The sequence below is a fragment of the Pleurodeles waltl genome, chromosome 6 (genome assembly GCF_031143425.1).
Source record: "Pleurodeles waltl isolate 20211129_DDA chromosome 6, aPleWal1.hap1.20221129, whole genome shotgun sequence".
Classification (NCBI taxonomy): domain Eukaryota; kingdom Metazoa; phylum Chordata; class Amphibia; order Caudata; family Salamandridae; genus Pleurodeles; species Pleurodeles waltl.
The window spans coordinates 171,943,763-171,970,166 of NC_090445.1; the positions used below are offsets into that span (position 1 = coordinate 171,943,763).

Genomic DNA, 26,404 nt, shown 5'->3' on the forward strand with positions numbered 1-26,404 from the left:
TCGGTGAAAAAGTTCCTTTTGGCAGCACGGATCAGGTGGTGGTGTTCGCGGGTAGCGTTCTTGAGGGCGGTCATGTTGTCAGCGGTGCGGTCCTTGCGCCAGGCTTTCTCAAGGGCGCGACAAGTTTTCTTTGATTCTTTGAGGGTGTCAGAGAACCAGAGAGGTTTTTTGGTGTTGGTCTGTCGATGCGTGCGTTTGAGGGGAGCAAGGATGTCTGCGCAGTTGGAGATCCAGTTTGTGAGGTTGAGGGCTGCGTCGTTGGGGTCGGTGGTGAGGGTGGGTTGGTTGGCAGCGAGTGTGGAGAAGAGTTGCTCTTCGGGGATCTTGTTCCACTGTCGACGAGGGATGGGTTGGGTGCGGAGGTGGCGGGTCTCGCGTCGGAATGTGAAGTGGACGCAGCTGTGGTCGGTCCAGTGTAGGGCAGAGGCGTGGCTGAAGAAGACGTGTTTGCTGGCGGAGAAGATGGGGTCAAGCGTGTGTCCGGCGATGTGGGTGGCGGTGTTCACCAGTTGTTTGAGGCCGAGGTTGGCGAGGTTGTCGAGCAGGGTGGTGGTGTTGGGGTCGTTGTTTTGTTCCAGATGGAAGTTGAGGTCACCTAGGAGGATGTAGTCCGGCGAGGGCGTGCGGGGAGATGAAGTCGGCGATGGCGTCGCTGAAAGGGGCGCGTGGCCCGGGAGGACGGTAGACGAGGGATCCTCTGAGGGTGGCCCTCGGATCGGTGCGAATCTGAAAATGCAGGTGTTCAGCCATCAGTATTGCATCATAATTGAAAGGTTATAATTCCAACAAGCTAGTTAGTCAACAAATTTCCAGCAGAATGTTACCAAGCTAAAAACTATAATTCATGACTAATTGCCTTCTATAGATTCAGCCTGTCTTCCACTAGCAAGTGTCCTAAATGTTCCGTCCACCCCAACTTTGCCAAGCCATTCCTTTACTTTCTGTGATGAAGATTGCATATGCTTCTTCTTCTCCCTGCAGACATTGTACATGGTGCCTTCACCAATGAGGTTGAAAGTGAAAAATAAACTGAGAATGAGCTTATCCTGGATAATGGTGTCTACTTACAGTACACTGTGAAGACCTGATTTCAATAATTTTCTATCACTATATATATATATATATATATATATATACATATATATATATATATATATAACCTTTCTCATTCTCTGAATTACAACATCTTGACTAAATATCAAGGCCAGGGTAGAGGAGATGGAGCTGCTTGCCAACCCCAATTGAGTTTGATACAAGGTGCTTCCTATGATTCATTGAAGCTGGTCACAAACCTAACCACTACAGTGATCACATCTCTGACATCAAGGTATTCCAGCTTCTGGTCCTCCCCAATTCAAGGAGAAACAGGGCACATCCTATGAAGCATTCATGTTAGACATGAACCAAACTGACACAATGATCATAGCTGTGACACAAACCTTCAGCAGTCTAGTCATTTCTGCACTCTCCAGTGGAGTGATCTCCTATGCACTCAAAACCCTGATTATCATGTCATCAGATCCCAACGCCCTGAAGTTTTTTTGTTAGGTCCCTCTAAGTGAAACTGATTGTCAAAAATCTTGCAGTTCAGCGGGAGCTCTCTGGTTGATCACAGAACTAACTTACCAAACTTTTTACCACTTACTTACTGACCAGAAGCCTCAGATCAGCTAAGAGATATGACCTGTATACCCACAATACTTTATACAAGAGGTTTGATAGTTTAACATTTCATGTGGTGGGGTCTACGATCTAGACGATCTATCTACTATTTCTGACGTGAAGATGACTTTCAGGTTCAGTAAATACTTAAATACACACCTATTGTCAGTAGCATTTGGATAATCGAATCTTCATCAAGATGTTCCTTCTAGGTGGTCCATGATCCCCTGACTGGTCATTTAACCAAGATACCTTCCTCACTCCAGGTCTCGCTTCTTATAAGCCTTTACCATATTTCAGGACAAATGGCACAAAAGGTGTTTTGGGTAAACTCACCCTTGCGGATGGACTATTTGATTCTACAGCACCAGGTTTTTGTACACCAATTGTTTAAATTTCTGTATCCAAAATGGCATGGGCTAGCAGTCAGTCATAGTATATCACTTTATAATACCCCTTATATAAATAAAAATGTATTGTCTGAAGTACCCATTGTAAATGTACCTACATATCTCTCAATTCTTGTACGTTTGCTTCGTATCCTGTTGCTATGTATAGCGTTCTCCTGAATGCTAGTATTGTGCTTTATAAATACACCTAATAAAATAAATAAGGTACACGTTATCTTGTTAATGCAACATTGCAGATATCTCAACTTAGAACTTAATATTATCAGGGTGTTAATTCTGCCCAGCCTGTAAATGTTTAGTAATTTGAGTAGCAGACAATTTTCCACAATGCATTTTTATTAAGACATCTCATCATATTACATGAAACTGTAGTGATAATACTTGGATATGAAGGATTGGGAGTCACCGTTGATGCTCGCTTACATCAGTTAAGTCAGTTGTCTCCACCGGCTTATCTCAGAAGCAATGTGTAAAGCATTGCACATAACACACAAAAAGACACCACACCAGTTTTAGAAAAATAGCCAATATTTATCTGTTTAAAACAAGACCAAATAGAATAAAAATCCCACATACAGTAATAAAAATATAAATTCTGCAAGATTTACTCTAAAATACAGTTCCTTGAAGTCAATAGCGCCACCTGGGGTTATCACAGCGTCGTGATCAACCAGACCAACAGTTCAGGCCGGCTGCGGCGTCCCAGGCCATCTATGGTTTTGGAAGACCTGCAACAGAACCTTCGATTTGTAGGTCGTCGTGATCCTCGCGGTGAGCTCCGGAGAGCGGCGACGCTGATGTCGCGGTGTCGGTGCAGGAGTCGTCGGGCCCTTGAAGTTACACGTGTTGCAGATCGAACTCTGGCCTGATGAAGTCAGGAGCGCTGGCATGGATGGCGTCAGGGCTGTGGTGCGAAGCGGGACGATGCAACGTGCGGTGCCCACAGGTCACGGTGCAGGCAGCAGCTCGGTAATGGCATCCAGTGGAATTGGTGAGACCGGGGCTGCGGTGTGAAGCGGGGTGGTGCAACGTGCTTTTTCCACAGGTCATGGTGCAGGCAGCGGCGTCATCATTGCAGAAGCGCTGTTGTCGGTAGGCCCAAGCCAGTGGTGCAGGACGGGATGGTGTTTCGTGACCCTCACAAGCAGTGTCCACAGGCCATGGTGCCGGCAGGGATGCCTGGTGACAATACTGGAGTCGATGGTGCTGGCGTCGGTGGAGCGGGGCTGCGGTGCGGGACGGGACGGTGCTTCATGCTCCTCACGAGAGGTGTCCACAGGCACCGGCGCTGGTGTAAGCAGGAGCGTTGTCGCCGGGGAGGCCCAGGCTGTGGTGTGGGCAGGCGATGCCGGAGTGGGGTCCCTGAGGTCGCAGTGCGAGCAGCGGCTTGGTGAAGTCGTCTGATGACGGCGTCAGTGAGACCAGGGACGTGGTGCGAAGCAGGGCAATGCGACTCCGTGCGTTGTCGGCACGTCACAGTGTGGCTAGCGGCTTCGTTGGCTGCGTCGCAGTGGTTTCTCCTCTTGAACAGCACAAACCACACAGTTACCAGTGCTGCAGGTTGAGGAAACTAAAGGCTTTTGGTGTCCCTGAGACTTCCAACTGGAGGCAAGCTCTACTCCAAGCCCTTAGAGAACTTTCTCAAGCAGGACACACAGCAAAGTGTTCATCCTTTGCACTCTTTTCAGGCAGCAACTGAAGGCCAGTCCGGCAAAGCAACACTGCAAGGGGACAGTACTCCTCTTTCAGGTCTCCAGCTCTTCTCCTGGGCAGAGGTTCCTTTTGATTCCAGAAAGAATATAGAAGTCTGGGGTTTTGGGTTTTCTTAAACCCTGTTCTGCCTTTGAAGTTGGCAAACCTCAAAGCAAAGTCTCAAGAGTTTGCAAGATCTTTCCTTGTCCAGGCCAGGCCCCAGACACACACCAGGGGGTCGGAGACTGCATTGTGTGAGGGCAGGCAAATTTCTTTCAGGTGTTAACGACCACTCCTCCCTCCCCTCTATCTCAGATGTCTCATCAGGATATGCAGGACACACTCCTGCCCCCTTTTGTGTCACTGTCTAGAGAAGAGGTGTGAACATCCCAACTGTCAAACTGACCCAGACGGGGAATCCACAAACCGGCAGAGTCCCAGAATGGTTTTAGCAAGAAAATGCCTACTTTCTAAAAGTGGCATTTTCAAACAGACAATTTAAAAACCAACTTCAATAAAAGATGTATTTTTACATTGTGAGTTCAGAGACCCTAAACTCCACACTTTTATCTGCTCTCATGGGGAAACTGCGCTTTAAGGATATTTAAAGGCAGCCCCCATGTTAACCTATGAGAGAGATCAGCCTTGCACAGTGAAAACCGAATTTGGGAGTATTTCACTGTTAGGACATATAAAACACACTAGTATATGTTCTGCCTTAAACATACACTGCACCCTACCCCTGGGGCTAACTATGGCCTACCTTAGAGGTGCCTGTAGTAAAAGGGAAGGTTTAGGCCTGGCAGGTGGGTACACTTGCCAAGTCAAATTGGTAGTTTAAAACCACACACACGCACACTGCAGTGCCAGGTCTGAGCCATGGGTACATGGCTACTAATGGGGGTGGCACAACCAGTGCTGCAGGTCCACTAGTAGCATTTAATTTACAGGCCCTGGGCACCTCTAGTGCACTTTACTAGGGACTTACCAGTAAATCAAATATGCCAATCATGGATAAACTAATCAACAGTACAATTTCTATAGGGAGCACACAGAGACAATAAACCAGCAAAAACAGACCTGAAAAAATAGGAGGAAGAAGGCAAAAAGGGCCATTTCCAACACAACCCCCTCACAGCCTAAAGCCAGGGTAGGTCAATCAATACCTTGCTGGACTTCCCTGCTCAGGGCGATAGAACCTGGACAATGGCCCACTACTGCAGGAGCTCTTGACAGTTCTACGCCTCTGTGAACTCAGGTTGATCCCTCGGTCAACACTCTCAGGGCCCACTGAACTAACCTTGGGGGAACTCTTCTCCTCATCTGAGAACTCCATCTGTGCAGCACCTAACCTAACCTTGCCCACAGATGCATCCCAGTAGGCAGACAGTACCACCAAAGCCAACAGTGTGATGTGGCCCATTCCACCCCTATGGTCTGACTTCAGTCCTCCTCCCAGGGAAAACTCTGACCACAAGGATAACAACCAATAGAGGGCACTGAAAGCTGTCAGGGTCAAGAGCCAGGCCCCAGGCCATCCTAGGGTCTCTAGCCTCTGTGGTTTTAAAAAGTGGGGCCAGCAACCCCAGGTGACTTTTACCCTTTTTCTACTTCACCTCCCACCAGTTCAGTAGTGGTGTTCTAAGACTGGTCACTCACCTTTGGGTCTGTACTTTCAGGCTGAGCAGAAGACAATGGTGGGCTTTCCCTCCTCCTGTCCCTCTTGCCGGGGTCCTGTACTTTCCACCTTGGAGTGGTACCCCCAGACAACTGAACTGTGAGGGCACCTCTGTGGGCCACCTCTCCCAGTTCCCCTGACACCTGGGGGAACTCACTCCCCATAAGGCAGTTTACGGGCATCTGGGGACTGACTATGGCGAGCCTCTGGGTCACCTTGCCACCCCACCCCACTCTAGGGATACCAGGGCAGAAGAAGTCCTGCCCATGGGCTGGCGTCTCCTACACACCTGACCGGTGTACTGCTCTGGGGAGACAAGCCTTTCCACCATCATGGTGCGGCTAACACCACTGTCCCTTGGAGCAGTGACTGGGACCCCATTCACTGTCACCTTGTGAAAGTGCCAACTCCCACCCTCAGGGATCACCAACTCACCCTCTGAGTCCACCTCCAAACTAAGGGATATCAGGGCATGATCTATGACCTGCCCCTGGGGGCTACCTCCCCCTAAGGCCACATTGGTCACCTCGGTAGAGGGACCACCAGTGGGGGTTCTCTTAGGACAGACCGAGTCCCCTTGCTTGTATCCCAGCTGGAGACACTCAAAGCACCAGGGTTGAAAATGGGGTGCCCTGGGCCACCGCCCACCAGAACCGCCCTCCTTCCTTTCAGAAGGGACATGGGACCCCTTTTCTCCCCCATTATCCTGGGACCTGTCTGTCTCTTCCTTGACCTGCCCCTCCTTCTTCCGTTGGGGACCCTGCACACCCTTGGCTGGGTCTTCCACATACACCTTTTTGTGGACCCTGGTACTCACCTACCAGTCTGCCTCCATAGCAAGCTTTCTGGGGTCAGAAAGCTTACTATCTGTCAAGTGCTGGCACAGCTCTGCAAAACACGGACTAGACAAGTGCTCCCACACAATTAAGTTGTACAGCCCCTGAAAATGTGTCACATTACTGCCCTTCACCCAACCTTCCAGTGATCTGCAAAACAAATCTACACATTCCAACCAGGTCTGGGACTCAGTTTTCTTACTCGGCATAAACTGATCCCGGTACTTGTCAGGAGTGAGACCGTACTTAGTGAGAAGGGCCTCCTTCATGTCAGCATAGGTGAGGTTATACCCATTACACAAAGCTAGCAAGGTGTCCCTCCCCTCCTCTGTGAAATGGTTCCATAAACCGGCTCCCCAATTCTTCTCCAGGACCCCATTCATATGGATAGATGCCTCATATCCCTGAAACCACCTCTGTATGCTATGCTAAAACCAAGCGCTTTCTCTACACATTATAGAATTTACAAAATAGAACAATGTGTGTTTTGCTCTGTGTCGACACATTACTACAGGGACAGTTAGTTAGGTTTAACAACCAGTTGTTTGTCTTAGGAAAACTAGTTAGTTGATGGAAAATATCCAGCCTGAGATGGGTTGCATTGGACATTATGGACCAGTATTAAATAAGGTTGCATATACCACATCTAACCAGCTCATTCAAAACTTAGTGGTCTCAACTGTGTTTAAGGTATGTAAATTTGAACAGGTTTCCAAGGGGTGCAATTGATGGCCTCATTTTCTATGACCAAGAGAAAACCGACTTAAAATATCTGCTGTCCTCCTACAAGCCCAAACATCCCTTGCAAGCTAATAGGCAGCTATTAAGTGAGTGATCTTTCCGCCACACAGCTGCAAAGCTCTGATACATGCTCCTCTTGACCATCAGAACATTATGAAAACACCTTGCCTTCAGAAAAGTTCTCAAAACTTTCTTTTTTGCATAGATTCCTTTTCTCTTTCTTTGATCATAATGTGGCTTTAGTGTCAGGAATTCTACGGGTGTCAGCACACTTTATAAATTCAATAATAACATCTGCCAGTTGGTATAAGTGAAGCCTCAACACATTGTGCAGTTCCATATGTACGCAGAGGATATCACTTCACATACAGTGAGCAAACACAAAGGCCACCTCTCGTAAAGGTTACCAGCTGTCTACAAAATGTAACATCTGATTAAATAGAGTTACCTCTGCCCAAATGTTTCAGAAACCTGATACCCTCTGAGTGGGCTCCTCTCCAGTTTCGTCATTTAATAGTCTGTGGAAATTTGCTGCCACACCTGGTCCATCTGATGTAGTTAAAAAGCTTGGATTCTGGTTGGACCCAAATCCTACTGCAAAAGTGATTAAAACACCAATTTCTACCTCAGGTTGCTGAGAAATTATCTCCATGTTACACTTAACATCTCACTTTGAACTGATCAGGGACTGGGTGATATCACTAAGAATATTACAACATTATTTACAGATTATGTGAATACGGCGACAACAAAACCAGGTTGCTATACTCTGGTTCATCCTTGAGAGATAGGAACACATCACCCAGCCTGAAACGATCCTTTTCTCTGCACCGATTTTGATGCTTGGCAGGACCATGGCTGAAAATACTTACAACCAGTTTTCCTTAACTATACAGTGAGTTGAAATCTGAAGTCCAGAAACATTAACCTGATCTTCGAGGTCAGGTTCAGCTTTTAGTCACATGTAGGCAAGACCATCAGGTGATAGACGCGTATCTATGGAATGGTCTAAGTTGCCAGCCATATCTGCTTTATTGAAATAAAAAACATAAACACTCCACTTCAAAGACGCCTTTGCAATCTACTAAGACATTTCTGGAACTATCACAACATTTTAAAAAGAAACAGGAACCCACTAAATCCAGCCTGAACTTTGCAGAGTCCTGGATCCCGTAACCTAAATAGTCATGGATTTGCCGTGAAAGGCATTACCGCTGCATTTACTGGCCCAATTCAGATTGATGTAGTAAAAAATCCCACATCATGATCTCTAGCTCCCAAGACCACCCGTACTCGCAAATTCCTTAAAGTGGGCATTCCAATAGCCAAGGTCTGCAATTTAAATTACCTAGGCATATTAATCAATGCTGCCCTAAAATGGGACAGTTTACTTGCACAAAGGGCACAGAAGCTTGGAGTAGCCTTTAAGGCAGACTTTGGTTTTGCAGGTAAGCTAGGCCACAACCGCATTAAAGAGTTGCTTTTGCTGTACAAAAGTAAATGCATCCCAATTGGGACATATGGGGCAGGAGTCTGGTGTTGTGCTAATCCAAGAAGTCTGCAAGCCCTAGAAAACAAATTTTGTGTCGACTGTTAGCCTTCCCAAAACTACTGCTAGTTATATTGTGCGCACAAAATTGGGGATTCATTATCTGGAGGATCACATGAGAATTGCACCCTTGCTTTTGTGGACCGAAATGTGGTCCTTTGCTGAGACAGGTTTTTCCTGCCTGGTCCTGGAGGACTGTGTCAGGCTACACAATATATCCTTAAGTCCCTGGGTAGCATATGTTAAACAAGCATTTCTGGACATCGGGAAGCCTGACTACTTCAACTTAGCCCGTAGTACTTATACCAACATCAAGCAGGAGGTTAAATCTTTATTCTACAAGTCCTGAATCGAATCCAGAATAGCTAGGTCACGAGCCATGGACACTGGCTCTCAGTACTTAAAAAACTCTACCACCGACTCAGTGGAATCATATCTATCATGGATTACTCCTCCTGAATACAGATTCTCCCTGTCTGGGTCAGTTTGACAGTTGGGCTGTTCACACCTCTCCTCTAGATAGTGACACAAAGGGGGCTGGGGTGTAGTCTGCATATCTTGATTAGCCATCTGTGCTGGAGGGGAGGAGTGGTCACTCACACCTGAAAGGACTGTGCCTGCCCTCACACAATGCCGTCTCCCACTCCCTGGTGAGTGTCTGGGGCGTGGCCTGGACAAGGAAGGATCTTGCAAACACTTGAGACTTTGCTTTGAAGTTTGCAAACTTCAAAGGCAGAACTGGGTATAAGAAGCAGACCCAAAATCCCAGACTTTTAGAATCTTTCGGGAATCAAGAGGAACCTCTGCCCAGGAGAAGAGCTGAAGGAGGAGTACTGTCCCTTTGCTGTGTTGCTTTGCTGGACTTGCCTGCAGTTGCTGCTTCTGCCTGAAAAGAGTGCAAAGGGTGAACTTTGCTGCGTGTCCTGCTTGTGAAAATTCTCCAAGGGCTTGGAGCAGAGCCAACGACGCTGCTTGCCTGCACCGTGACCTGCAGACGCCTCATGGAGTCGCATTGCCCCGATTGGCACCGCAACCCTGGTCTCACCGACAACTTCATTGGGTGACTTCACCGAGCCGCTGCTCGCACCGTGACCTGTGGGCCCTGCACTCCGGCGTCACCTGCTCACACCGCAGCCTGGGCATCCCCGACAACGTCACCCCTGCTGACACCGGCGCTGCTGCCTGCACTGTGGCCTGTGGACACTGCTCGTGAGGAGCACGAAGCACCGTCCCGTCCTGCAGCCCTGGTCCACCGACGCCAGCACCATTGGCTCCAGTGTCGTCACCAGGCATCCTTGCTTGCACCGTGGCCTGTGGACACTGCTCGTGAGGGTCACGAAGCACCGTTCAGTTCCGCAGCGCTGGCTTGGGCCTACAGACAACAGCGTTTCCGCAACGCCGCCGCTGCTGCCTGCACCATGACCTGTGGACACCGCATATTGCACCGCCCCACTTCACACCGCATCCCTGGTCTCACGGACGCTGCTGGATGCCGTCACCGAGCCGTTGCCTGCACCGTGACCTGTGGGCACTGCACGTCGCATTGTCCCACTTCGCACCGTAGTCCCAAAGCCATCCCTGTCAGCGCACCTGATTTTCATCAGCATGGAGTTCGATCTTCGAGGTGCGTGACTTCAAGGGCCCGACGACTCCTGCACTGATGCCAGCGACGCCGCTCTCCGGAGCTCACCGCGAGGATCACGACACCCTGCAAATCCAAGGTACCGCAGCTGGCACGCGACGCTGAGGCCAGCCTGAACTTTTGGTTTTGTTGTTCACGATGCCGTGATAGCCCAAGGTGGAGCTATCGACTTCAAGGAACTGTATTGTTAAGTACATCTTGCAGCATTCATATTTTTATTACTGTATGTTGGATTTTTTTATCGTATTTGGTCTTGTTTTATATAGATAAATATTGGCTATTGTAAGGAAATGCCTCCTTGGCATGGTTACCCCCTGACTTTTTGCCTTTGCTGATGCTATGTTTTGTATTGAAAGTGTGCTGAGACCTGCTAACCAGGCCCCAGCACCAGTGTTCTTTCCCTAACCTGTACTTTTGTTCACTCAATTGGCACACCCTGGCATCCAGGTAAGTCCCTTGTAACTGGTACCCCTAGTACCAAGGGCCCTGATGCCAGGGAAGGTCTCTAAGGGCTGCAGCATATCTTATGCCACCCTGGGGACCCCTCACTCAGCACAGACACACTGCTTGCCAGCTTGTGTGTGCTGGTGAGGACAAAACGAGTAAGTCGACATGGAACTCCCCTCAGGGTGCCATGCCAACCTCACACTGCCTATGCAGTATAGATAAGTCACCCCTCTAGCAGGCCTTACAGCCCTAAGGCAGGGTGCACTATACCATAGGTGAGGGTACCAGTGCATGAGCACTGTGCCCCTACAGTGTCTAAGCCAAACCTTAGACATTGTAAGTGCAGGGTAGCCATAAGAGTATATGGTCTGGGAGTCTGTCAAACACGAACTCCACAGCACCATAATGGCTACACTGAAAACTGGGAAGTTTGGTATCAAACTTCTCAGCACAATAAATACACACTGATGCCAGTGTACATTTTATTGTAAAATACACCCCAGAGGGCACCTTAGAGGTGCCCCCTGAAACCTTAACCAACTACCTGTGTAGGCTGACTGGTTTTAGCAGCCTGCCACACTCGAGACATGTTGCTGGCCACAGGGGGAGAGTGTCTTTGTCACTCTGTGGCTAGTAACAAAGCCTGCACTGGGTGGAGATGCTTATCACCTCCCCCTTGCAGGAGCTGTAACACCTGGCGGTGAGCCTCAAAGGCTCACCCCCTTTGTTCCAGCACCACAGGGCATTCCAGCTAGTGGAATTGCCCGCCCCCTCCGGCCACGGCCCCACTTTTGGCGGCAAGGCCGGAGGAGATAATGAGAAAAACAAGGAGGAGTCACTGACCAGTCAGGACAGCCCCTAAGGCAACCTGAGCTGAAGTGACTCTGACTTTTAAGAATCCTCCATCTTGCAGATGGAGGATCCCCCCAATAGGGATAGGAATGTGACCCCCTCCCCTTGGGAGGAGGCACAAAGAGGGTGTAGCCACCCTCAGGGCTAGTAGCCATTGGCTACTGCCCTCCCTGACCTAAACACACCCCTAAATTCTGTATTTAGGGGCTCCCCTGAACCTAGGAACTCAGATTCCTGCAACCTAAGAAGAAAAGGACTGCTAAGCTGAAATACCCTGCAGAGAAGACACCAACTGCTTTGGCCGGCCTGTCTCCCCCCTTCGGAAGAAAACTGCTCCAGCGACGCTTTCCCCAGGACCAGCGACCTCTGAATCCTCAGAGGACTGCCCTGCTCTAAAAGGACCAAGAAACTCCCGAGAACAGCGGCCCTGTTCATCCAAGACTGCAACTTATTTTCCAAAGAAGCAACTTAAAGACAACTGCATTTCCCGCCAGAAGCGTGAGACTTGCAACTCTGCACCAGACGACTCCGACTCGACTGGTGGAGAAACAACGCTTCAGGGAGGACTCCCCGGCGACTCCGAGACTGTGAGTAACCAAAGTTGTCCCCCCTGAGCCCCCACAGCGACGCCTGCAGAGGGAATCCCGAGGCTCCCCCTGACCGCGACTGTCTGATTCCCAGATCCCGACACCTGGAAAAGACCCTGCACCCGCAGCCCCCAGGACCTGAAGGATCGGAACTCCAGTGCAGGAGTGACCCCCAGGAGGCCCTCTCCCTTGCCCAGGTGGTGGCTACCCCGAGGAGCCCCCCCTTGCCTGCCTGCATCGCTGAAGAGACCCCTTGGTCTCTCATTGATTTCAATTACAAACCCGACGTGTGTTTGCACACTGCACCCGGCCGCCCCCGCGCTGCTGAGGGTGTACTTTCTGTGCTAACTTGTGTCCCCCCGGTGCCCTACAAAACCCCCCTGGTCTGCCCTCCGAAGACGCGGGTACTTACCTGCTGGCAGACTGGAACCGGGGCACCCCCTTCTCCATTGAAGCCTATGGGGGTCATTCTGACCCTGGCAGCCGGTGGCCGCCAGGGCCACCGACCACGGGAGCACCGCCAACAGGCTGGCGGTGCTCCCACGAGCATTCTGACCGCGGCGGTTCAGCCGCGGTCAGAAGCGGAAAGTCGGCGGTCTCCCGCCGACTTCCCGCTGCTCGGGGGAATCCTCCATGGCTGCGGAGCGCGCTCCGCAGCCATGGGGATTCTGACACCCCCTACCGCCATCCTGTTCCTGGCGGGTCTCCCGCCAGGAACAGGATGGCGGTAGGGGGTGCCGCGGGGCCCCCGTAAGAGGGCCCCACAGTGTATTTCAGTGTCTGCAATGCAGACACTGAAATACGCGACGGGTGCAAACTGCACCCGTCGCACCCCTGCAACTACGCCGGCTCAATTCTGAGCCGGCGTCCTCGTTGCAGGGGCATTTCCTCTGGGCCGGCGGGCGCTCTTTTGGAGAGCGCCCGCCAGCCCAGAGGAAATGTCTGAATGGCCGCCGCGGTCTTTTGACTGCGGTGCGGTCATTTGGCGGCTCCCGCCGGGCTCAGAATGAGCCCCTATGTGTTTTGGGCACCACTTTGAACTCTGCACCTGACCGGCCCTGAGCTGCTGGTGTGGTAACTTTGGGGTTGCTCTGAACCCCCAACGGTGGGCTACCTTGGACCCAAACTTGAACCCTGTAGGTGGTTTACTTACCTGCAAGAACTAACAATTACTTACCTCCCCTAGGAACTGTGAAAATTGCTGTGTCTAGTTTTAAAATAGCTATATGTGTTTTAATTGAAAAGTATATATGCTATTGTGATTATTCAAAGTTCCTAAAGTCATTACCTGCAATACCTTTCATGCAAAGTATTAAATGTAGAATATGAACCTGTGGTTCTTAAAATAAACTAAGAAAATATATTTTTCTATACAAAAACCTATTGGCCTGGAATTGTCTCTGAGTGTGTGTTCCTCATTTATTGCCTGTGTGTATGTACAACAAATGCTTAACACTACTCCTTTGATAAGCCTACTGCTCGACCACACTACCACAAAATAGAGCATTGGTGGTATCTCTTTTTGCCACTATCTTACCTCTAAGGGGAACCCTTGGACTCTGTGCATACTATTCCTTACTTTGAAATAGTGCACACAGAGCCAACTTCCTACAGCTATTTTTCTAAAACTGGTGTGGTGTCCTTTTGTAGTGTTTTCACTTATTACTGTGTGTTATGTGCAAATGCTTTACACATTGCTTCTGAGATAAGCCTGACTGCTCGTGCCAAGCTACCAAGGGAGTGAGCAGGGGTTATCTGAGCGGGTATCTCCCTTTTCCTGACTAGAGTGAGTGTCCCTACTTGGAAAGGGTGCAAACTGACTGCCAATTAGGGGCCACATTTCTAACAACTATTCTATGTATAGTAATAGTTTACATAGGATGAAACTTATTTTTTATATTTGTTTTATATAACTGTTTTATTTCGTTCAGAATGATGATGGTTTTATATGCTCTTATTTTCGACAGTGACTGAATAAAGTATTTTGACTGACTGACTACACGACCTCGCTCTTTGTCCCTCTTTTTAACAATTATACTTTATTGTGTGTACCCAGTAAGATTGTTGCTAAAAAATGCTGAATTTCTCTGTTCTCCCCTAATATTTTTCATATATTACTTTTCTGATGTTTTACAGTTTTATTTGGCTTTATGAAAAATATGGAATATAATGTATTAAACTTAAAAAAAGGACATACTCTGGTTAGCCGGAAGTTACACATTCTAGGAATTAAACAGACGGAGTGGGCAGACATGGTAGTGAGGTGCCTTGGTTAGAAACGAAAGTTTACAGCAAACATTTGCAAAACTGATGACAATGATGAATATGTGCACATGCATCATTAGGCATGTGTTTGTGTCATTATGCTAGGTTGGCCCCAGTGGGATCATGTATACATATACATGCATATCCAAATACATATGTCATGATGTAGTGTCCATTTTGTTTTTTTAATTTACAGTTCAGGAGGGCGGACATCTGTCTTGGAGCGGTAAATAAAGAAGGTATAAAAAGGGCTCCAAAGCACTTTTTCTTTAACCCCTGCGGTGCCTTGGACGAGCTGGTCTCGCCCGTGGCCACGGTTCCAAGTGCCGGGGATGAGACCAGCTCGTCCTTCACCCGACCAACACCCTCCCCTCAGGGATGGAAGGTGAATCACCCCCCCCCCCCCCCCCACACCGAAGCCCCCAGTGACGTCTGATGACATTAGCACGCAATCACATGCTGACCTCATCAGAGGTCACCTCCAATCGTGATGCGGAAGAGAAATGCTAAGCATTTCTCTTCCGCTCGGGAGAGGGGGCAGGCAGAGACATTGAAAAAAAGGAAAGGCTTTTCCTATCTTTCGATGTCATTCTGAACATTTCTGCTGCCCGATCGCAATGTGATTGGACAGCAGAAATGGCCATTATTTTTTGTATTTTTTTCATATAAAGGGAGCGATCCCTTAGGCAAGTGGGCAGATGGGGCAATTACCCCGATCCACTCCCTGGGAGAGGGCAGAAAGCCTACTAAATGCCAGGGAACTGAAAAAAATATAGTGGGCTAGTGGCTACCAACCAGTAGGGGCATGGTTATGCCCCCACCCCAACTGAAGGGGGTAACAGTCTTTTTAGCTCTCCCCTAAACACTAAAACATGTTCTCCCACGGCAAGCAAGAGGACATTTGATTATTTTGGGTTTTGGTTTTACATTTGGGCCATGAGAACTTGGCTAACTCTCAAAATCGTCACACTTGGAATGGTGAGGGCTGCACTTTTTGGACTTTGGGACACTGCCATGTAGAAAAATCCACAAGACCTAGACACATCTGAAAACTAAACATCTGGGTCCAGGATGGTGTGCTTCACATGGACCCTCCACCATTTTCTTACCCACAATGCCCTGTAAACCTCCAATTTTGCTGGAAATCACACATTTTTCCCACATTTTTGTGATGGAACCAGAATCTGCACGAATCCACAAAATTCCTACCACCCAGCATTGTAGCATCTATACTGATAACAATTCTGTCCCACTTGTCAGCCTAAAAATATATTTTTTCAAACTGCCCTTTTAGATCGCTTTGGTTCCCCCTCAATTTCGACATGTTTTTGGCTCTTCCCTGTCACAGTCACTTGGTCCACCTACACAAGCGAGGTATCATTTTTATTGGGAGACAGAGGGGAACGTTAGATGGTAGGAAATATGTCCGGTGCGGTGATCCCACACAAAAATGTGGCAAAAATTTGATTTCTTTTTTCTTTTTGCTAAATTTGAGCTGTGCTGTGGATTCTGGGTACAAAAACACTGGGGGATCCACACAAGTCGCACCTCCCTGGACTTCCTCGGGTGTCTAGTTCTCAAAAATGTTTGGGTTTGGTAGGTTTGCCTATATGGCTGCTGAGCCCAGGACCAAAAACGCAGGTGCCCACCCACAAAAACAGGTAGTTTTTTATTTGATAATTTTGATGTTTTCAAATAATGTTTTGGAGCATTTCCTTTCGTGGGCACTAGGCCTAGCCACACAAGTGAGGTTCCATTTTTATCGGGAGACTATGGTGAACGCTGGGTGGAAGGAAATTTGTGGCTCCTCTCAGATTCCAGAATTTTTTGTCACCGAAATGTGAGGAAAAAGATTTTTTTTGGGGCCAAATTTTGAGGTTTGCAAAGGATTCCGGGTAACAGAACCTGGTGAGAGCCCCACAGATCACCCCATCTTGGATTCCCCTCGGTGTCTAGTGTTAAAAAATGAACAGGTTTGGTAGGTTTTCCTAGGTGCCGACTGAACTAGAGATCAAAATCCACAGCTAGTCACTTTCCAAAAAACACATCAGTTTTCAATGTAAAAATTTGATTTGTCCACGTCACGTTTCCTGTCGCGTGCATTAGGCCTACCCACTCAATTGAGACTTGGGGGAACACAGAATAGCAAAACAAGAGTTACTGCCCCTTGTCTTTGTCTACATTTTCTTCCAAATGTAAGACAGTGTGTAAAAAAGACGTCTATTTGAGAAATGCCCTGTAATTCACATACTAGCATGGGCACCCCCGAATTCGGAGAAGTGCAAATAACCACTGATTTTTAAGACCTTATCTTGTGCCCATTTTGGAAATACAAAGGTTTCCTTGATACCTACTATTTTTCACTCTTTATGTTTCAGCAAATGAATTACTGTATACCCGGTATACAATGAAAACCTATTGCAAGGTGCAGCCCATTTATTGGCTCTGGGGACCTACGGTTCTTGATGAACCTACAAGCCCTATATATCCACGCAACCAGAAGTGTCCAGCAGATGCAACGGTATATTGCTTTAAAAAAATCTGACATTGCAGGAAAAAGTTAGAGTAAAACATGGAGAAAAATTGCTGTTTTTTCACCTCAATTTCAATATATTTTTATATCAGCTGTTATTTCCTGTATGAAAACCTTGTAGGATCTACACAAATGTCCCCTTGCTGAATTCAGAATTTTGTTTACTTTTCAGAAATGTTTTGCTTTCCGGGATCCAGCATTGGTTTCACACCCATTTCTGTCACTAACTGGAAGGAGGCTAAAAGCACAAAATATAGTAAAAAAAAATGGGTATGTCCCAGTAAAATGCCACAATTGTGTTGAAAAATGTGGTTTTCTGATTCAAGTCTGCCTGTTCCTGAAAGCTGGGAAGATGGTGATTTTAGCACCACAAACGCTTTGTTGATGCTATTTCAGGGGAAAAACCACAAGCAGCCTTCTGCAGCCCTTTTTTCCCTTTTTTTTTTTAACTGAAATTTTTATTGTAATTTGGCTAATTTATTGGTTTCCTTCGGGGGCACCCACAAACTCTGGGTACCTCTAAAATCCCTAGGATGTTGGAAAAAAGGACGCAAATTTGGTATTGGTAGCTTAAGGGGACAAAAAGGTATAAGAGCCTAAGTGCGAACTGTCCCAGATAGCCAAAAAAAAAGGCCTGGCACCTAAGGGGGAAAAGGCCTGGCAGCGAAGGGGTTAAGAAGCAAGTTGCAGCTGTTGGGCCCTCCAAAACAGAGAAATTAATACAGCAGAAGGGTTTGAGGGGGGCAACAGTGGAATGTGCGGGTGGGAGATAAAGGTAAACTCCAATGACTGTCTGGTGCAGAAGGGGACAAGAGCAAAGGAAAAAGCTGTGTGGGAATGTTTATTTGAAAGACCCCCAAAAATAATAAAGAAATCAGTGGAAAAAGGGGCAGGAGAAGCTGCACAAGAGTTTTTAGGGGGAAAAGCATGATGAGCATTTGGGACAGATATGTGAGCAGAAAGTAGAGCACTGGAGAGGGAAAGAAAACACATGCACTGTTATGGGGTACTAATAGCAAAAGAAAAAAGCATTTGCAATGCAATGGGTCTAGCATTTGTGAGAGGTAGAGCTATTGGCATTGTAAATGACAATGTCTTTTACCCATATATTTTAGTTTGGAGTGTAAATGTAAAATGTAAATTGTAAATTAGCACTTGTATAGCGCACTACTCACCCGTTAGGGTCTCAAGGCGCTGTACTCATACCGCTATGGAACCCCTCCTGGCTTTTCCCTGTGAGGCGCCCACTCCTGAGCACCCCCAGGGTGAAGCCAGGCATCCAAGCGCTGTTGGGGCCGTTGTGGAGATTAAGCAAGCTATTGCCCAGAGTTGCAGAGTGGGACCCATGAATTAGATTAGGCACCGAGGCGAGAATTATCTGGTCAAGGGGAATTGAGCCCAAGACCTGCCGAAGCAGGACTTGAACCCTGGTCTTGAGCCAGATCTCTGCTTCAGGGTCTGCCGCTCTAACCATTGAGCCACACTTCTCCACTGGAGTGGAGTGGATGTATTTGGTGTGGAGTGGAATTATGTGGGTTGGATTGGAATTGTTAGTTGTGGAATTGTGTATGGTGGAATTGTGTGGTGTGGAGTGGATTTGTATATTGGAGTTATGTGGCATGGTGTGCATTGGAATTATGTGGATAGTAAATAGGTGGTATTGAGTTTACCGGAATTATGAGGATTGGGATTGTATGTCATGGAGTGTAATTATATCAATCAATCAATCAATCAATCAATCAGTGATTTGTGTAGCACAGCTTATCACCCATGGGGTTCCAAGACGCTAAGGGTGCCGATCAGTTGAAGAGCCAGGTCTTCAGGTTCTTCTTGAACTGATTCAGCATGGGGGCCTGCCTGAGGTAGGTAGGTAGTGTGTTCCAGGTCTGCGCCGCAAGGTAGGAGAGGATCTGTCTCCCACTGTGCTCTTCCTGGTTCTAGGGGTGGTGGTGAGGGCAAGTAGAGAATATCAGAGTTATCTGACGCTGTTGAAAGAAAGGCGGTGGTTTAGGTAGGCTGGTCTGATATTGTGCAGGGCCTTGTAGGCATGTGTCAGGAGCTTGAAGGTGATTTGTTTGTTGATGGGTAGCCAGTGCAGTTCTCTAAGGTGAGCAGAGATGTGGCTGCAGTGGGGGATGTCTAGGATGAGTCTGGCTGCTGCGTTCTGAATTCTCTGGAGTCTTGCTTAGAGCTCCTTCGTGATACCGTTGTAGAGCATTGCCATAGTCGAGTCTGCTGCTGACAAGTGGATGGGTGACCGTCCTTCTTGCCTTGGTGGGGATCCACCTGAAGATCTTCCGGAGGAAACTGAGAGTGTGGAAGCATGAAATTGAGATGCTGTTGACATAGTGGGTAATGGAGTCCAGGTTGCATGCATGGTCGGTAGGTGGGGGGCGCTTCCAAGGGCAGCTGGCCACCAGGGGTTGTCCCAGTCGGAGGGAGTGGGAGCCAGGATGAGAATCTCTGTCTTGTTCTAGTTCAGCTTGAGGCAGGAGTTGGTGACTCCTCTCATTCCATTGTGGAAGTTGCTCTTAGTTGTTGATGGTTTGTTGGTGAGGGAGAGAATTAGATTTGTGTTGTTGGAATGGAGACTATGTTGAGGCTGTGCTCTCTGATGATTTTGGTGAGCAGAGCCATGTAGAGGGTAGGGCTCAGGGAGGAGCCCTGGGTTACTCCACAGGAGGTTTCTGTAGGTTCTGAGAGGAACAACAGGAGTCTGACTCTGTCAGTCCTTCTGGTGAGGAAGGAGCAGATCTACTCTTTGGCCTTGCCATGGATTCTGGAGTTGTGAAGTCTGGTTCATAGGGTGGTGTGGGATACAGTGTCAAAAGCAGCGGAGAGGTCGAGGAGAATGAGGGCAGCCATGTATCTGTGGTCCAGTATGGTGCAGATGTCATCTCTGGCTGCAAGGAAGACAGTTTCGGTGCTGTGGTTGCTCCTGAAGCCGGATTGGGAGGTGTCCAGGATGTGGTTTGACTCGAGGAATTGTGGGAACTCTCTGTTGATGGCTTTTTCGGTTACCTTGGCTGGGAAGGGGAGACGAGAGATGGGTCTGTAGTTTTTTAAATCTCTAGGATTGTCAGATTGTTTCTTTAGTAGCGGTTTGATCTCTGCATGCTTCCAGTCATTCGGGAAGGTGGCGGTTTCAATGGAGCGGTTGATTGACTGGCATAGGGGCGATGGTGGCGCTGACTCAGTGGAAGATGTGGTGTGGGCACATGTCCGAAGGTGCCCCAGAGTGGATAGAGGTCATGAGCTTTCGGGTGTCTTCCGTGGAGATGGGGTCCATTGGCTCAGCGTCGGCTGGGGGTGTGGTCTGAGGTGGTGCTGGGGAGAGGTGGAAGTGTGATTTGGCTCTCAAACCTTTCGTACATATCCTCGATTTCCCAGTGGAAAAAGGTGGTGAGGTTGTCACAGAGGTCTTGGGAGGGGGGGGAACGTCTCGCGGTGTCCGAACTGGAATTAGTGAATTCCTTGATTGCGTTTAAAAGTTCCTTGCTGTTGTGCACGTTGGTGCTGATGCGTTCCTGGATGGCGGCTGTTCTGGATGCTCTGATACGTTGGTGGTGTGCGGCGACTGGGTCTTTGTGTGCAGTGCGATCTGCCATGTTTTTGCATTTTTGCTTGTTCACCTCTGAGAAGCACCTAACCTTTGATGTAAGTAACTAATTCCTCTGGTTCAGCCCACTGTTGCACTCTGTATCAGCTGCCACTAAACACAGGCATGCGTACTCCATTATTTAATGCTCACCTTATGTTTCTTTCAGCACTTCTTGGTCCGTAGACACGTTTTGTATGACGATAATGTTGTGCACACAAGCTCTTTCATGGCCACCTCGGTTTTGGACCCATGTTAGTTCTTTCTGGTTTTGTGGTATTGTTTTGCATACATGAGCACTTTTATAGTTATTTTGTCCTTGGACGCATGTGAGGTTTTTTGTTTTTAGCATGAACACGTTTACCTTGTTTGTTCTGTTTGTTGCACAGTGGCACTTTTATTCTTTTTTCAATGACACTAAGAGCACTAGACATTTTTCGATCTGGTTTGTTAGTACATTTCATTGGGTGTTCAGTGGACAGTGTTACTCTCCCTTTTGTGTTAGGACTGCTTGTTTCACACCATTTTATTATTTTTTGTGTATATACAATTGTGATATCAGTCTTGTTCTCCTAAATTCCTGTTTTCTGGGATTCGTATTCTAGGAAATATTTCCTGTGATGAAGGGCTTTGCCCTAAATGCAGTGGGTTATGCACACTAAATATTATGAAGAATATTTGAGTTGTTGAATTTTGGAATTTACCTTAAATAATTTATGAAGCTGTAGAAATAAAGTGGATCAAGAAGAACTTCTTTGGTTTTGAAACAGATAAGTCTTGAGGTGTTTCCTGAAGGTAAGTAGATCCCGTGTCTGTCGCAGGTGGGTGGGAAGAGTGTTCCACGTCTTTGCGGCGAGGTGGGAGAATAATCTGCCACCGGCAGTCGTTCTGTGGATGCGTGGGACGGTGGCGAGGGCAAGGTCAGTGGAGCGAAGCTGTCGGGTCGGGGTGTAGAAGGAGAGCCGTCTGTTGAGGTATGCTAGTCCGGTGTTGTGCAGTGCCTTGTGAGCATGGGTGAGGAGTTTGAACATGATTCTCTTATTGATGGCCTTCATTCTTTCGTGGAGGTTGGTTTTGGCGGTGGCAGGGTCCTAGGCGAGGGAGAGGATCAGCTGGGTGACATCGGTATATGAGACGATGTTGAGGTTGTGAGATCGGACGATGTTTGCAAGCGGAGCCATGTAGACGTTAAAGAGGGTCCGGCTGAGGGACGATCCCTGGGGCACGCCGCAGATGATTTTGGTGGCTTCAGAGCGGAATGGAGGGAGGCGGACTCTGTTGGTTCTGCCTGTGAGGAAGGAGGTGATCTATTCCAGGGCTCTGTTGTGGATCCCTGCGTTGATGAGGTGTGTGCATAGGGTGTGGTGGCAGATGGTGTCGAACGCGGCCGAGAGGTCCAGGAGGATGAGGGCTTCGGTTTCGCAGTTGTCAAGTATGGTCCTGATATCGTCTGTGGCGGCGATGAGGGTGGTTTCGGTGCTGTGGTTCCTGCAGAATCCGGATTGGGACGGGTCCAGAGTGTTGTTCTCCTCGAGGAAGGGGGTCAGTTGTTTGTTGACAATATTCCCGATGACTCTTGCCGGGAAAGGGAGCAGTTAGATGGGCTGGAAGTTCTTGAGGTCCTTTGGTCCACCTTGGGTTTCTTCAGGAGGGCGTTGATCTCTGCAGGTTTCCAGCTCTCCGGGAAGGTGGCGGTCTCGAAGTAACTGTTGATGATCTTCTGGAGTTGGGGTGCGATGACGGAGCTTGCTTTGTTGAAGATGTGGTGAGGGCAGGGGTCGGATGGTGAGCCGGAGTGGATGGTGTTCATGATTTTGATGGTGTCATTGACGTGGGTCCAGGAGAGCAGGAGGCTGGTGTGGCTGGGGGGCGGTGAGTCTGTGGTGTCGGTGGTTGACGGGGGGTCGGGGTATTGAAGCTGTCATGGATGTCTGCGATCTTGCCGTAGAAGAAGGTGGATGGGGAATCGCAGAGGTCTTGTGATGGCGGGATGTCGTTGATGTTGATGTTGATGTTGGTGCTGGGGTTGGAGAGTTCCTTCACGATTTTGAAGAGCTCCTTGTAGCTGTGTGCATTGTTGTCGATGCGTTCTTTGAAGGCTGTTCGTTTGGCACTTCGGATGAGTTGGTGGTGTCTGCGGATGGCGTTCTTGAAGGCTGTGTAGTTGTCCGGTGTCTGTTCTTGGCGCCACTTTTTCTCGAGCCTTCAGTATGTTTGCTTGGAATCTTGGAGGTCGTCAGTGAACCAGAAGGTCTTTCTGTTGGTGCGTCTGTTAGAAGGTTTCTAGATCAGGGTGAGAGTGTTGGCACAGTCGTTGATCCATTGCCTGAGTTTGCGGGCTGTCATGTCGGTGGTGTCGATAGGTGGGTTCCGGGAGAGGGTGGTGATCAGCTGGTCTTAGGTGACCTTGTTTCATCTGCAGTGGGGAATCTGCTGCGGGTGATGGTGTGTTGTGGGTTTCTCGAAGGAGAAATGGATGCAGCGGTGGTCGGTCCAGTGGAGTTCGTGGTGTGGCTAAAGGAGACAGGTTTGGTGGTGGAGAAAATGGGGTCGAGCGTGTGTCCTGCGGAGTGGGTGGGTGTTGTGATGAGCTGCTTGAGGCAGAGGTTTACAAGGTTGTTGAGCAGGGTAGTGGAGTTGTTGTCGTTGGTGTTCTCGAGGTGGAAGTTCAGGTCCCCGAGGAGTATGTAGTCTGTGGATGCAAGGGCGTGCGTGCTGATGATGTCGGAGTTGGAGTCGCTGAACTGCTGTTGAGGTCCGGGGGGGGGGGGTCTGTAAATGAGGGCCCCTCTGAGAGTGGTGTTTGGATCAGTGTGGATCTGGAAGTGCAGGTGTTTGGTGGCGCTGAGGGTGTCTTCGGTGCTGGTCATGATTCTGAGGGTATTCCTGTGGACGAAGACGATGCCTTCTCCTGGTCTGTTGGTGCGGTCCCTACGGGTGACCTTGTAGCCGTCTGGGATAGCTATGGCAATGTTGGACTCTGAGGAGGGGTTCATCCAGGTCTCGGTCAGGAAGGGGACGTCTGGGGAGGCTGGGTCGAGTAGATTCCAGAGTTTGATGGCATGTTTGTGGACGGAGCGGGGGTTGAGTAGGATGCATCTGAGATGGTTGCGTCGTGCCTTGGCAGGTGAGTCGCTGGCGTGGAGGCTGGTGAAGGTGCAGTTCCCGCAGGAGAAGGGTCTGTGGGTGAGCTGCGGAGTGGCTTGATGGCAGGTGGATGAGAGGCTGGCGTTGAGCACACGGAGGGTGGTGATGTCGTATCGGATTCGAGTGCCGCAGCGGTGAGGAGTTCTGGCGCTGGGTGTGGTCCAGGCGCGGACGGGCACAGATGGGCTTGCCTTAGATGCATTAAGTAGGGAGGGGGAGGAGAGGACAGCTGGGAGGGGGGGGCAGGGGCTGAAAATGGCACCAAAAAAGGGGGCGGGCTGCTGGTGCAGCAGCGACGGGAATGCAGCACAAGAGAGAGGAGGGGCAGCATCGGCGGGGGAGAGAAACAGGGGGAGAGCGAGAGAGAGAGAGTGCAGGGGAGAGAAATACGAGGGAAGAGTGTAACGTAGAAGCGAAAGGCAAAAGGAGCACAAAAGGGACAGACACGGAAGAGAAAGCACACAGAGAGCAAATCAGGAAAAAGGAGAGAGGTAGAGTGCAGCCTAGTAGGAAAGCAGAGCTCTCCCACTAGACACAAGGGATGAAGCGCAGGCAGAAGCCTGCGTGTGGAAGAGGGCCTTGAACTCCTGACAGAGGTCAGGAGTTCAGAGGAACGAGGTCTCTACTTACGGGTGGAGCTACGGGAGGCAGAGCAGTTCACTGACCAGGTCAGTGGTATTGCTCGTCCTACCGCGTAGTGGCTGCCATTAAATAGGGAGGGGGGTTAGGAGAGGACAGTTGTGAGGCGGGAGCAGGGGCAGAAAACGGCGTAAAAAAAAGTGGTGGTTCCGTGTGGGCAGCAGCGGCAAGAATGCAGTGTGAGAGAGAGGTTGGGGGCGGGGCCGCAGGGGCAGCAGCGGTGGGGGAGAGCGAGGTATTGCTCGTCCTACCGCGTAGTGGCTGCCATTAAATAGGGAGGGGGGTTAGGAGAGGACAGTTGTGAGGCGGGAGCAGGGGCAGAAAACGGCGTAAAAAAAAGTGGTGGTTCCGTGTGGGCAGCAGCGGCAAGAATGCAGTGTGAGAGAGAGGTTGGGGGCGGGGCCGCAGGGGCAGCAGCGGTGGGGGAGAGCGAGAGTGAGAGAGAGAGCAGAGTGAGGGGAGAGAAAAACGAGGAAAGAGTGTAATGTAGAAGGGAAAGGCAAAAGGAGCACAAAAAGGAGACACTGAAGAGAAGGCACACAGAGAGCAAAACAGAAAAAAGTAGGAGAGAGGCAGAGGGCAGCCTAGTAGGAAAGCAGAGCTCTCCCACTAGACACCAGGGATGAGGCGCAGGCAGAAACCTGCGGGTGGAGGAGGGCCTCAAACTCCTGACAGAGGTCAGGAGTTCAGAGGAACAAGGGCTCTACTTACCAGTGGAGCTACGGGAGGCAGAGCAGTTCACTGACCAGGTCAGTTAAATCTGTTTAATTGGATGAAATGATGTAGATCCAGGTCACTGAGAAATTACCTAAGATTAAAGCGTTTTTGAAGACGTGCTGTTGGAGATAACTAGATGTAATTGTGTTCAATCAAGAACGCTGCTGCCTTTCTCGCCAATTGAAAGCCTTATCCAAATGTTTCAATTAACTTTCACAGCTTTGCACAGCTATAAACTTTATTTTTATACATGAGGTTAATTACGCAACTCTAAATGAAGCTTTTTAGACATATGTACTGTGCCTTTGGTTTCCACTGAGTAGTTTGGAATATGACCCTGTTCTTCATTAGTCTAAAGTGAGCACACCACAGCTGGCAGATGTTTGCACATGTGCACCTGACCTGAACACACTTTGTTTAATGCAGAAATTGGTAGTTGTAAAAGACAAGACTAGCAGAGTAAGTATGGAGTGCCAGACATGTTGAATGTGATGTCCACGGTGCACTCCAAAGGGGCCTGTCTATGTTAGATGAAGTGTTCCATGTAGAGTTGGAATAAGGCTGTGATTCAACGACTTATGTGAAGCCGGTGCCTGAAAATAGCACCATTAAAGTAAATTATTTTTAGCTGTTTGACCAAAGTTTCACCTACCTGAGATCTCACTTGTGGCTAAGTTGGTAGAGAGGAACCAAAATCCACAAAAAGGTGCCAGTTGCTATGCCCATATGCCTCGATCCACAGCCTAGGGTAGCAAATTAGGTGTCAAACAATAGTAGACTATAGAATTGCTGGAGGTAAACAAGATAACTTTGACCTCACAGTATCCATAGTCACCTCTCACCTATAAGCATACCTTTAAAGTAACCCCCACCATGCTTTGACTTTCAGTCAGGATCTAGGCACCAAAGCCGTGGTGCTCGATGTTTCAGAGCAACTTTTGACAATGTCTAAATTTCATGCTATGTAAACAGGTTTATCAGAAAACAATTTGGTCCGAAAAAGGAAAACCAAGGGCCTGATTTAGATCTTGGCAGATGCAGTTACTCTGGCACAGATGTGACGGATATCCGGTCCATCGTATTACGGTTCTATTATAATCTATGGAAATTGTAATGGTGGCTGGAATAACTGTCACGTTTGTGACAGAGTAACCCGTCCACCAATATCTGAATCAGGCCCGAGTTTCAGTGTACTTTCAGCTTTACGTTGGTTTAAAGTGGGTTGCAGATGAAATACATGTGCTCGTTGTTTGGAATGCCATGCATGGCCAGGCAGCAGACTACCTTACAAGGGTTCATTAAACGCAGAGAACCCTGCGCTCTTCCATAAACCAGAACACACCAACTGGCAACACAGCAGCCTTGAAGGAAAGCGCTTAAATAGAGCCAGAGTAGTTCTTTGGAATCAA

At 48.8% G+C, this 26,404-nt stretch overlaps 1 protein-coding gene across 1 annotated transcript in view; it reads left to right on the plus strand.

The window, feature by feature from the left end:
- The window catches only part of IFI35 (interferon induced protein 35), a 193,588-nt gene that overhangs the window by 13,372 nt on the left and 153,812 nt on the right, over positions 1-26,404 (plus strand). The gene's annotated exons all lie outside the window — the stretch shown is intronic.